Source organism: Schistocerca gregaria, chromosome X, assembly GCF_023897955.1.
Source record: "Schistocerca gregaria isolate iqSchGreg1 chromosome X, iqSchGreg1.2, whole genome shotgun sequence".
Classification (NCBI taxonomy): Eukaryota; Metazoa; Arthropoda; class Insecta; order Orthoptera; family Acrididae; genus Schistocerca; species Schistocerca gregaria.
The window spans coordinates 327062477-327076623 of NC_064931.1; the positions used below are offsets into that span (position 1 = coordinate 327062477).

Here is a 14147-nt window from a genome sequence, read left to right on the forward strand (position 1 = left end):
CGCGAACACGGGCGTGGCTGTAAAATTGAAAAATACTGGGAACGCCAGAAGCCGGATAATTAACGTGGCACTGGAACACATATTTAGCCTGACGAACTGCTGCTATTTGCTGCGGATTCGGGCCTTGAAATTCGTTGATAATTTCTTCGAGAATTCTGCATCATTGCTCATGGAATACAGAATTTTTCTAGTATGGGTGTATAATATTTTTCACTCTAAAATAAGAGCTTGCGGAGCCAAAGTACGAGCCGATACTTCTCACCATCTTGGCCGAACTATGCCTGAGCATAGATAACTGTGTTAACTTGGAAATGGTATCCTGAAGGGAGAATGGGGCATACAAGTACCCTCATATAGGCTGAGTATTCCACAGTCCAACCTGAGACAGACCGGGTCGAACATTGACTGAAGGTGCAACTAACTGGAGAAGTACTGTACGACAACAAACGAAAGAATGCACATCATCGGTCTGTCGTTCATGAACCTTTGCGAAACGGTATCCATGGCCTGATGTGGCTTTTAGATGTACTCCCACCTCCCATAAGTCAACGCCCTTGTCGCAGTGGTAACACCGGTTCCCGTCAGATCACCGAAGTTAAGCGCTGTCGGGCTGGGCTAGTACTTAGATGGGTGACCGTACAAGTCTGCCGAGCGCTGTTGGCAAGCGGGGTGCTCTCAGCCCTTCTGAGGCCAGTTGAGGAGTTACTTCACTGAGAAGTAATGGCTCTGGTCACAACGGCCATGAGAGTGGTGTGTCTGCTACATGTCCTTCCTTACCCGCATCCAGTGACCCCTATCGGCTCAGGATGACAAGTCAGTCTTTCGGTACCGTTGGACCATCCGAGGGCTGGTCAAACGGAGTTGGTTAGTACCTTCCACAAGAGTATACGAAAGCTCATTGGCTCAAATTACGTTCTCCCATGATGTGAGTAAACGATGGAGATGTTACGGCGCTCATGCTAATCTGTCTCCGATGACGTGAGACGAATGATACACGTAGGGACAGTGGCTGCAGGACACCAAAATGACGAATGGTTTTGATAGTAGACTATGGCTGTTCACAAGTTGATGTTGCCAGGCAATGAATTGGGGAGTGACCTATAGCGCCGTTTCCTTTCTATCTGCTGTTACAATACACAATTTTCGTCAGTGACCCATGGCACGAATTCGTTGTCGCACAAGGCAGGTGACTCTGAACACGGTAGTTTTCTCCGAAACGAGGTATTCGTGATATATTATTAACACATAAAAGCCCAGTGCCTGTATGACACAATGATGATCAACCGGCGATCAAGTCTACTGATATTGCAAATCTAGTTGTATTCTGCGCCGAATGACGCGTCAACGCCAGTCCAAGTTCTTGCTACACTACAGTCTCAAGACACTCCTTTCGTTGTGGCAATAGGCGCACTTCTTCTCTACCAGAGCTGTCATCCCCAATGTATGATTTTACCTGTGCGTCCGTCGTACATAAAACCTACCTATCGCTAGAAACTTTATGTAGGATGTCTCATTATGTAACGGTTGCAACTGTACTGGCGTGCAGTATGATCTTACCTCACCAAATGATTGTCCACACACACACGCACGCACACACACACACACACACACACACACACACACACACACACACACACACACACAAGCACACACAGCTGAACAAATTCAAGACTGTTTCAGATGTTACCACGACATTGTCGTAGGTTAGGGTCAAGCCGTGCAGCACCCACGTTCATGCTCCATACTTATACTTGCTGCAAACTTGTATTAACTCGTGATACTGCAGTTTAAATTACGTTAGCTTTGGCAAGTTATGCGAAACTAAATAAAATACAAGTTGAAATAAATGTGATATTAATAAAAGAGTGAAAAGAGTTGAATTCTATCGAATAACAAATTGTAGGCAACACCAATGTATTTGGCTTGAACGAAATGATGATTTATTCCATCAGTGAAAACACGTAAATAATTTAAAGGTTGGCCGTGCAAATATGCATATAAGCATGAAATAAAATAACAATAATAATCAAGTGCAGTAAAGAGTAAGTATTTGCGTATTTAAGTCGTAGAAGATTTCCCAAATACTTAATAAACACCAATGGTTTGTTAAATTCAGTGTCCGATTCCGCTGAACTATATACAAAATACCTGCCAGCTCACAAACAAATAAAGCTCAATATCACGATTAGCACATCTAAACTTGCAGCATCATGAGTCGATTCTAAAAATCTATCCAGTAATAATTAGAAAATTACAGCTGAACAAGCTCAGAGCTCAGTGCAGCCCATCGCTTAACACTCGTGAAGTTAGAGACGCAACAGGCCCTCAGATTTTAAGTCCCATTTAACCTCGAATTCTTCTAACTACGAACAGAAGCTAAAGTAATCACGTGGCCACCAGTCGCCCAAAATCTGCCAGTTTACCAGTTCTAAACCACGCTAACAGCTCACCAACACACAAGCTACCTCTACGCCCATACGAAACAGTGTGACCGCTTGAAGCAGAGTAACCGCTCAACGCACAATAACCAGGAGCGGAAGTTCGCGCCACCTAATGGGTCCGTTCTCCTGAGCCAACTTATAAAATAAGCGGTTCTTAAGATTTTTTGAAAAAACTAATTAAGCAATCAATGCACATGTTTTTGCACATTATTTACTGATCACTGGACAACATATTCTGATTTTTTTAAAAAAGAAATTCAGTCATCTTTAAGCCCCCCCGGACCCATAGGAAGAATTAAAGCTGCTCTGACCAAAATGAGGTTTGTCCATGATGGAAGTCCTGCAGTCTTCAAATTTAATCTGAAACCAAAAAACAAAAAAATTTCTTAATGATTTTATGTATATACACTGAAGCGGTGAATGAAAATTTGTACCACGGCCGGAAATTTAACCCGGGTCTCCAGAATACTAAGCAGGCGTACAAATGGCTAACTGCTTAGCCAATGGCTAACGTACCTGCGTAGTAAGCAGGAGAAACGGGTTCGATACTCGTCCTTGGTACAAATTATAACTCCCCGCTTCAGTCTATATTCATAAAATCATATCTGAATGAATCCAGTAAAGTATCTGAAACAGTGTCATTTCAATTTTGTTAATCTACACTGATCTGATAAAAGTCATGGAATACCTCCTAATATCATGTCGGACCTCCTTTTGCCTGGCGTATTGCAGCGAAGACGTGGCATGGACCCAACAAGTAGCTGGATGTCCCCTGTAGAAATATTAAGCTACGCCACCTCTATATCCGTCCATAATTGCGAAAGAGTTGCCGGTGCACAATTTTGTGCACGAACTGACCTCCCGATTATGTCCCATAAATGTTGGATGGGATTCGTGTTGGGCAATCACTCAGTCTTCGGGCCACAAGCGCCCCTTGGGACCATCCAACCGCCGTGTCATCCTCAATTGAGGATGCGGATAGGAGGGGCGTGTGGTCAGCACACCGCTCTCCCAGTAGTTATGATGGTCTTCTTTGACATTCGATCGAATAGCTCCTCAATTGGCGTCACGAGGTTGAGTGCACCACGAGAAATGGCAACAGCGCATGGCGGCCCGGATGGTCACCCATCCAAGTGCCAGCCACGCCCGACAGCGCTTAACTTCGGTGATCTGACGGGAACCGGTGTATCGACTGCGGCAAGGCCGTTGCCCGTTGAGCGATCAGGGTGGGCATAATCATTCGCTCGAACTGACCGGAATATTCTTCAAAGCAATCGCAAACAACTGTGGCCTGGTGACATGGCACCTTGTCATCCATAAGAATTCCGTCGTTGCTTGGGACATTAAGTCAATGAATTGCAGCAAATGGTCTCCAAGTAGCCGAACATAACCATTTCAAGCCAATGATGGGTTAAATTGAACCAGAGGTCCCAGTCCAATCGATGTAAACACAGCCCACACCACTATAGAAGCACAACTAGTTTGCGCAGTGCCTTGTTGACAACATGGGTCAATGTCTTCGCAGAGTCTGCGTCACACCAGAACCCTACTATTACGTCATGGAATTGGAACTCATCTGACCAGGTCACGGTTTTCCAGTCGTCTGTGGTCCAACAAACATGGTCACGAGCCCAGGAGAAGCGCTGCAGGCGATATCCTACTGTTAGCAAAGGCATTCACGTCGGTCGTCTGCTACCGTAGGCCATTAACGCCAAATTTCGCCACACTGTCCTAACGGATGTGTTCGTCGTACGTCCCACTTTGATTTCTGCTGTTATTTCACGCAGTGTTGCTTGTCTGTTAGCACTGACAACTCCACACAAACGCCGCTGCTCTCGATCGTTAAGTGAATGCCGTCGGCCATTGCGATGTCCGTGGTGACAAGTAAAACCTGAAATTTGCTATTCTCAGCACACTCCTGACACTGTGAATCTCGAAATGTTACATTCCTTGTGATTTGTGAAATGGAATATCCCATATATCTAGTTCCAACTACCATTCCGCGTTCAAAGTCTGTTAATTCCCGTCGTGAGGCCGTAACCACGCCGGAAATATTTTCACGTGAATCACCTGACTACAAATGACAGCTCCGCCACTGCAGTGCCCTCTTATACTTTTTGTACGCGATCTGTATGTGAGCTCTTCGCTATCCCATGAATTTTGTCACATCATGTACGGGATATAGCGCAGGCGTAAGAGCCCAGTGCCGTGATTATGCTGATGTGGTACAATGAATCTGTGAACTATTACATAGTTTCTAGTTTCAAATTATTACTTAGTATTCGTTGTCTCCCATTTTGCGATAGGCACCATGTTTAGTTCCTTCTCCCTTCCTCACCCTTTCCGTCCAAACGCTAACCGCTTCTTCCACCACAAATTCACACGCATCTTAAGTTCAGAAAAGATAATGTATTGTTTAATCAACAACATTTTGCACTGTAGAAAGTGTTCAAAATGGCGACCACAACATTCAGTACAGGCGTGACAGCTTCATAGCAAATTCCAGCGTCCTCTTCCAAGTACAGGAGGGGTCGGACGAACCTCATTAGACGCTGCAAGTATCTTTGGAAGAAGTGTTACTTCGTGTCACGAACGCGAAGCTTTTGATATGGCCCCACAAACAAAACCAAGAGAAGTCAGATCAGGGGTGTGATCCCCTCTAATCCAACGCCTGGGATGTGGCATGGAGTGCGTCATCAGGTACTTCCACAGAAAAGTGTACAGATGCTCATTCTAGTTGAATCTACATCCGACGACGCATTTTAAGTGGTGCATCCTCTTACAGTTCTGGAAGAACTAGTTCGGTGAAGACCTTATATCCCACTTCACTGTTGGACGACACCACGAAAGGCCAGCAACACCGAATGGATGCAAACGACTCGAGAGTGCAGTCACTAGAGGTAGATTGTGCGGTCAGCATATGATCTTCAAGGTCTATGAACATCGTATAAGTGAGTACTTCTGCGTACGCTTTCGTGACGAGACAGGTTTCCTGACAGTGAAGATCACCCTGTTACTCTGAAATGAAATGATCGTATGTCATTTTTGGTTGACGCCACTTCGGCGGCTTGCTCGTAGATGATGGTGAAATGATGCTGAGGACAACACAACACCGAGCACGCAGTGGATAAAAACTCCAACCAGGCCGGGAATGAAACCCGGGCCTTGTGCGTGGTAGTCACCCAGGCTGACCACTCAGCTATGGAGGCTGATTTAGTGCGGTGTCACTGAATGTGACAGTAGTCAGATTAATCCTGGTAGTGTAAAGAAAGTTCAGTACCAGTATTTGGCACTCGCAGGTTTAAGAAGAATAATTGAGCACAATTATCGATTAAGTGACAATACTGACAAGTGATGTGAGGGCGTGTGAGAAGGTATAAGATATTCCGTAATCTAAACAAATCTCAACAGCTCTGTTAACGGTGTTGGAAACAACAGACAGGCTCTGGCACTGGGACTCAGCCCATCTGTTCCATGCATTTTCACACATATCTGTTACAGCACTATGTCAATACCACTCTCGACCAGATTTCATCCCAATAATTCGCGTTGTTCAGACGCAATCTACTATGATTGCTAATTAATACAAAAATGGTTCAAATGGCTCTCAGCACTAGGGGACTTAACATTTGAGGTCATCAGTCCCCTAGTTTTAGAACTGCTTTAAACACAACTAACCTAAGGACATCACACATATCCATGCCCAACGCAGGATTCGAACCTGCGACCGTAGCAGCAGCGCGGTTCCGGGCTGAAGCATCTAGAACCGCTCGGCCACAGCGGCCGGCAATTAATACAACACACACGTTTCATTATACTTGCGACTCAATCCACTATCCGTCCAATAAAGAAACAGGAAAAGATACAGCCGGCCTGAGCGGTCTTGAAGTTCTAGGCGCTACAGTCTGGAACCGAGCGAATATTGTCATCTCCAGTTTTGCTACGTGAAAGCAAATCGTGGTTACTAATTAAACGGGACGCGTCTTATACACAAGCTAGTGATACGAGATCTGTGTTTTAGACTACGGAACACTACTGTTTAGGAGTTAGACCTAGACCTATCAAAAATATTATTGCAAAGAATTAAAAATAAAGAGAAAGCACTTGGAGACCACATGGAAGTTTGCAGAATTTTGAAATTGGCATACGAGATGTTCAGGATCAGGAAAAAACATGGAACCACGAAAATCACAAGACATTATCATGCCTTATATGATGTAGGAAAACCGTTGGTTTCCAAAACAGCTTCCGGAATTGATAAGCGCAAGTCCTCTGTGGTTCTCAAGACTATCTTATACCATTCTTTCTGGAAACTTAGTGGCAATTTCAGGTAACTGTGATGGAGATGGACAGCAATTAGGCACAATTGTCTGCACAGCAGACTGCAAAGGCTCAATGATATTGAAACCTGGTGACTGCTGTGGCCAAGGGAAATTCGAAAATTCATCCTCTTACTCTCAAAACCAATCCTGAACGATGCGAGCTGTGTGAACAAGGGCCCTATCGTTCTCGGACACACCATTGAGGGACAAACATTATACCATAGGTTAAAACTGACCACCTAAAATAGTTAAATATTTCCTGACAATAATTCGACCGCGGAATTGTAGGATATGACTGTCCAAATCATCACCGAACCTCCACGATGTTTCATTCAAAAGACGTAAACTCGGTCAGAAGTGGAAAATAGTGTGAAACAAGAATCATTCGAGCAAATTACTTTCTTCCATTGCTCCACAATCCACGCTTTATGTCTTCGGCACCAGGTTTTCCTGTTAAGAGCGTTTTCATCAGTGGTGAGTGGTTTGCATCCCACCTCGTACTGCAAATCCAAGCTTATACAACTCCCTTCGTGTTTTTTTTTTATGCTGACAAATTTCTTGTGTGCGACATTCGGTCTTCCGCCTCTCTTTCAGCTGTTCTCCTCTTACTGTTCGTCTCAATCTTCTTCTCCGACCATGTGTCACGATCACTCAACACACACTTTGGCCTGCGTTGTGTCATAGCGGATGACATTTTTCCGCTTTCCCTGTATGCAGCAGAAATCTTAGATACAGTGCCTCTTGAAACACCAATCACTTCGGCTCCCTTGATTAAGGGAGCACCCACCATACGAACACCAACAATTTGCCCAAGTTATAAATCAGTTAGCTCCGATATATTGCACTCATACCTACACGGAAAACTGTTCTGACTACGGCTGCCACTTGAGGACATTGCACAGGTCTGGTTTGTGGACAAATACAACCCGAGCTTGCATTTCTTGTTGTGTTTACAACCCCTGCGTTGATCTACAACCACTGGGAGGACCTTGGAAAAGAGGGAGAGATACAGTCGGAAAAGACGATTATTTTAAGAGCAAGAAAATAAAGTAATGGAGAGGATACTGGGTATGCCGTTTTCGAAGGAACCATTCTGGCATTCGTCTGAAGTGATTTAGAGAAACTTATCTTGATGGCCGGCTTCTATTTCAACTGTTGTCCTGCCTAGTGTCGTATTCATTAGTACACCTGGCACTATGGGCCACTGATTCACATGCAAGTTTTGTGTCAACAGTCCTTTCAAGTAACATCATTGAACGTATCCATATTTGAACCCATTCACGTGACTTTTATCTGTGAAGGCGGATGTCGACTTCGTGAATAATTTGTAATCAAAGTATAGATGTTTACAATCCAACGTAAACCTGTGAATGAGCAGCAGCGTCTCGCAAATAAATTACGTTATTAATACCACGTCTACTTTTTTCTCATATTATTTAACCTGATGACAATTACCGGGCGATTGTCATCAACTATTCTGTTTTATGTCTGCACACGAACTCTAATAAACATCGTGTTAGGCAATATGACAACGCATGCGCCTCTTTAGTAGGGGCTTCTTTTCCTACCAACCTCATTATGACACTTCTAATCTTTTCCTTCTACAATGTCATTGTAAGTTTTTGGTTTTAATTATTTTTGTTTTCTTAGTTATAAATCATAACATGATTGTAGGTAACAGCGGAAATGCCGGCCGGAGTGGTCGGGTGGTTCTAGGCGCTTCAGTCTGGAACCGCGCTGCTGCTACGGTCGCAGGTTCGAATCCTGCCTCGGGAATGGATGTGTGTCATGTCCTTAGGTTAGTTAGGTTTAAGTAGTTCTAAGTTCTAGGGAACTGATGACTTCAGCAGTTAAGTCCCATAGCGCTCAGAGCCATTTGAACCATTTTTGAACAGCTGAAATGATAAAATGGTAAAATGATGAATGTAATACCAGGGGTAAGTAAATGAATAAGAAAAATATATTATCATTCACGGCATTTACCAAAACGACGGTTGTGTCGTATTTAACAAAAATGTCTACCTTTGGCAAATGCATCTACATTTCAATGTCGCATACAACCTACAGTAAAACAATAAACCAAAATGATTTCAGGAAACAGCCTAAGTAAATATTTTTCTTATTGAAACATGAAAATAGTTAGCAAGACCGTCTACGTGTGTTGGGAAAGGAACTTAAAAAACAAGAAGGCGGTTGCAGTTGTTGGCCTTGCGGCTGGCTCCGTCACGTGGCCTCGCAGACTGTTCTATCGATCCTCGTAAAATTTAGACTCGCCACGTGCGAAGAGTAGACCGGGTCAGGGATAGCAGTTGGCACGGATCAACTTGAAGTTTGCCCGTCTCTGTCTAGTACGTTCCGACAGCACTTCTGTGGAACCATTTAGAGTACATGTCTAATGCTCTTGTGCCTTTCGTCTCACTCCCGCCATTTTTTCATTTTTGATGTCCTGCCAGTTTCGAATAAAATAAGGAAGGAAGACTGGGATGTAATGTCCCTTCGACGACAAATCCTTAGACGCAGAGCACTTCTCGGATTGCACAGGAAATGGGCTGTGCTATTTTGAAAGGAATTCGACTTTATGGAAAAACGGGAACCACGAAAGACCTAAATAATTGCAAATAGCCCCAACTTGTAGCTCTGAAAATCCACTAAGTATATTTTACATTTTATCAATTTTTATCGCCTTGGACTAAGACAGGTCGTAATCAGATGACTGCAATACAGTCAGGAACACTGAATACCGTCACAGAACCTTTTGCTATAACATTTTTTCGAAATTATTTCTCTGACTGAATGGCTCTGAGCACTATGGGACTTAACTGCTGAGGTCATGAGTCCCCTAGAACTTAGAACTACTTCAACCTAACTAACCTAAGGACATCACACTCATCCATGCCCGAGGCAGGATTCGAACCTGCGACCGTAGCGGTCGCGCGGTTCCAGACTGTAGCGCCTAGAACCGCTCGGCCACTCCGGCCGGCAACTGCGAGTTTCCTTGACATCAGCTGTATTAGGTGTACATCTACCTCTTATAACAGCATACGAAAATTTTTGCCGACTAGGTCTTGAACTCACATTTCCCACTTATCGCGAGCAGTCGCCTTATCCTCTTCGGCTATCCGTACACGCTCCACGGACTGACCCAAACCTCGGTACGTCACACTGCCTACATCCTTAGATCGTAGTCCAATAAATTCACCACTTAATGCTCGTAACATTGCTTGGACTCCGACAGCAGGGAGAATGAGACAACAAGGAATCGAGACCAGTGTTGTTATCATCGTGTGCCCGCCTTAACCTGTAATCCTTTCTTGCATATCTGAAAGAACAGACATTGTTGACGATCCACAGTTCTAAGAAATATTCCCGAAATTAATTCGCTGACTATGAATATCCTTGACATCAGCTGTATTAGGTATCCAATTGTGACATACGAAGATGTATATGCCGGTCTCGAACTCGGAAGCAGTTTTATCACTATGCTTTACGCCATCAGCAGCACAACCGGACACATATTTAAGTTTTAATATTAATTATGGCACGATACCGTCTCGCAAAGCAACTTGAATGCGAAGGCCTAGCACAGAAACACTACAGGACAAAGGGGTACGTAAACTATGTTTCATTCCTAGGTGGTGCCTCACTTCATACACTTGTGTCCAATAGTAAAGCAAACAACCGCTATTTCCCCGTTCTGTGTTTAACTCACGATATAATCATACCAACTGTCAACATATGTCCGTACGGTCGTGTTCTACACGGAAAATAGCATTCCGGTCAACGGACAATTACGACAACGATGACGTCAGGGCACCTATCAAACTTGGAACTCTCACAAAATAATACGGGTGAATAGGCAAGGTTTAACTGCTGCCAGGCATCGTGATGAGATCTTGGGGCCTCATTTGCGGTTTTTGTGAGGTGCTATGGTTCGTACTGATGAACGATAGTGCTCGACTTCATAGAGCACGGGTGGGTGATGTTTTCTGGGATATGGAAGATATCACACCCATGGCGGCGCATGCTCTTTCTCCCGATCTGAATCCTGTAGAGCAAGTGTGGGATGCACGGGGAGACAGGCTGCATCACGTCAGCTTTAACCAACCACTCTCCAAGACTTGCGAAGACGTCTGCACGGGGGAACGGCCGTTATTGCATCAACATGAGATTGATGACATCATTCACAGAATGCCCCGTTGTTGTCATGCCTCTATTGATGCCAGAGATTGTCACACCCCATACTGAGCATATTAACCAGCAGTTAGAACGTTTGTGCAAATCCGTTAAGTCCGAAAAAACGAAGAACACTTTTGTCTACCGTTATGCATGTTGCAGTTGTTTACATTGTGTACTCTTTAAATTTTTTCTGCTTAACAAAATTTCCGCTTGTTGCTTTAAGTTTGGACACCAGAGAATATTCGTAAGGACAAACCGTATTGTGTTTCCCTAGTCGTATATCCCGTGATTTAGAGCAGAAAAACATGGATTAAGACGGCATACAGTGGACTGTGTCGGAGTTTCTTAAAGTGATTGAATTATGGGTACTACTAGTTACTACTGTATACATAGTCGACTTATAAGTATTTCTTTAAGCACCTCGGTGAGAAGCGACGAGTGATATTTACCAACCTATCTGTTCCACGACACTGTTGTGAACTGGGAAATTAATTGCTGTTGTGCAGTACCATTTTTCTTCGGGTAGCCCCAGAGTTGGACAATCATCGCAAAGGCGCTCAGCATGCAGTCATAATGGGGCAAAGTAGCGTTGTGGCATACTATGGCGCACGTACCGAGTATCATCGAAATTGTCCAACAAACAGATAGAACGGTTCAGCACAATTATCCAGAGTGTTCGAGGATAGAATTGACACCACGATCTACAGCCCGGTAGTAGCCGAACGCTTGCGGTCGCTTTCATATGCATAAACATATTTTGAACCCTCCAGCGTCTTTTCTTCCTCGCTTTGCTTCCGGCATCACTATACTTACGAACATACAGTAGCACTGCTTCTCTCCATGTGTGTGCTATGGACCCACATAGGGTTGACAGGTCTCCAACTTCCAGTCCTTTACGCTCAAACTTATACGAAGCCAGCCTCTCCGATTTTCGTTAGATTTTTTAGCGATGAAGTAGATAGAGAACACATAACTAAGGCCTGTTCCAAGCTAATGGCGTAAACGAGAGGAATAAGGATATATAGATATACTAACAAATGCTATTCTGAAAAAAAAACGTGAAGTTGGATCACAGTAAAAACTCTCATTGAAGTGTCAAAATATTACAAAATTCATGGCAGATAAAATGGACTCTGCCTTTAAAAAGATTTTGGCTCATGAGAAGTGGACGGCTTATTTCAAATCACATCATAATGAATTTCATTCGGAACTATCTGAGTACCGAGCGTTCACTGGCTATTTACTTATTCCAATCTTCTGTTGGTCCATCTCATCCTTCCTCCTCTCTGACTGTCCATCTCCATCTCCTACCCTTCTCTTCTCTCTCCATGTTATCATTCCCACCCGAATGGGAGGTTGTTGTGCTCACACCCACAGTATTTCCTTCCAGATAGTAAATAATATGTATACCAAATTTCGCTGAAATCGACCCAGGGGATTAATATGCGGTTTTTGCCTGTGGCTTTGCCCGCGTACGCACATGTCACATATATTTCACACGGATTTGTACATATATTTCACCTACATGTCTAGCCAATTTCATCTTGTAGTTTCATTTTCACGCAGCTCGATGTTTCTGACGTAATATCTCCTAAAATAAGTGTCACACAATGATATAAGTTTGCAGTTATGTTAGGTAGCATATGTGAATACTGTCTGCAAAATGTGTAGCGAATACAGTTAGTTTTAAGTAAGCAATAAATTAAAACATCATTCCTCATGCGTAAGTTCTACTGCATGAACAGCGAAAATGTAGTAAACGATAAACGTTGTTCCTTCCAGCACTTTCTGGAGAAACTGCTTGCAAGAAAATGTTTCGTAAGGGTTTCAAATGTTGTGAAATGTTGATTGCAAGTCACTAAGTACTCTTATTCTCAAACAGTGGATGAATAAAATCTGGTTATCCGCGTGTCGAGGGTTACACTTCCTTTTCACCTCCACCCCGTCCCTTTTGATAGGTAGGTGGGTCTTACCCTCAAAGTGATTCTTTCGATACAGTAAATGATACGTGTAGCAGGTTTCGTTGAAATCGGTCCAGTATGTGGAACATACACACATACGCGCACATCACTACATACATTTTTATAATATGTACGGGTGCATGGTTTATTGAACTTGGCAGAATTTTGCAGTTGCAGGCCATAATGCAACTTCGAAAAGGTGTTCTCTTTCGAAAACCCCCAATGGACAAACGAGCGCAATAAACTTCAAGCTGACACAATCACGAAGATGATGATGTCGTGTGTGTGATTTAATATTATCCTGTCAGTATTTCCACGAAATGATTTTCAAGAAAAATAACGTTCTTCATAAAGTGGATTCAAATGACAGATATTAATACTTACCTAGAGACTACTGCTATTTTTTTATAGATGTACTTGAAATAACCGAAGTCATTGAACATCTTTTCGTCTTTGTCCCAGAAGAAGATAATCGTCCATTTCGTTTAATGAACAACTTTAAATTTATTTTGACGTCAGATCATCTTAGGAGGAAGACCGAGAAATTAAGAAGACTAATCACTGAGTCACTGTCTAATTACCAGACCGTAAGGCTGTTTGTTGGTTGTTTTAGTTAAAGCATATTTAACGATTATCTCGCGCAAGAAACTGAATGTTATTAAAAAACGATTGTAACTGCTCAACTGACTCTATTTAAAATTGTTTGTCCGGGTTTTAAGACAAAAATGTCCGGCTAAATATAACGCCGAAGCCGGCCCTTCTATTTCCGGATCTGGCAAACCCAGTTGCGCAGCACCGCTGCGTCATAAATGTGAACTGAAACACTGCGCCACGCTGAGAAACTTGATAACGGTAATGGTCAAATACAATAGAGGACGAAAATAGTAATCCACCGATAGCCAAGCCTGGAAAACTTCAATACATTATGCTGTTTCTCACGCACCTACATACGTATTTAGGTTACACACCGCCAATTTACACGGAGCCCTCTGTCGGCAGGGGGCTGAAAGTACGTACATGAAGAATAAAGATGTAAAATGTTAATAACGTTTGTTTTATTTGAAAACATTGAGTTTTCATATAAAAATTTGAAGGCATTGCTTTCCTGCACACCTTCATAATATGCTCCAACATCTATTTTTTAAGCAAAGATGACATTATCGGTCAACTGGGCCTAAATTCGTTCCCAGGAGCGACTAAAGTGTAGATAAACACTGTAATGGAGAGAACACTCCTGTGTGCATAGT

The 14147-nt window shown here is 43.2% G+C and overlaps 1 protein-coding gene and 2 pseudogenes across 1 annotated transcript in view; 2 read left to right on the forward strand and 1 right to left on the reverse strand.

Annotated features, from left to right (window-relative positions):
• LOC126298052 (misshapen-like kinase 1) overlaps positions 1 to 14147 on the forward strand; it is a 1491768-nt gene that overhangs the window by 586629 nt on the left and 890992 nt on the right. The gene's annotated exons all lie outside the window — the stretch shown is intronic.
• On the forward strand, positions 545 to 663 carry LOC126299706 (5S ribosomal RNA; annotated as a pseudogene).
• Positions 3535 to 3652, reverse strand: LOC126299939 (5S ribosomal RNA; annotated as a pseudogene).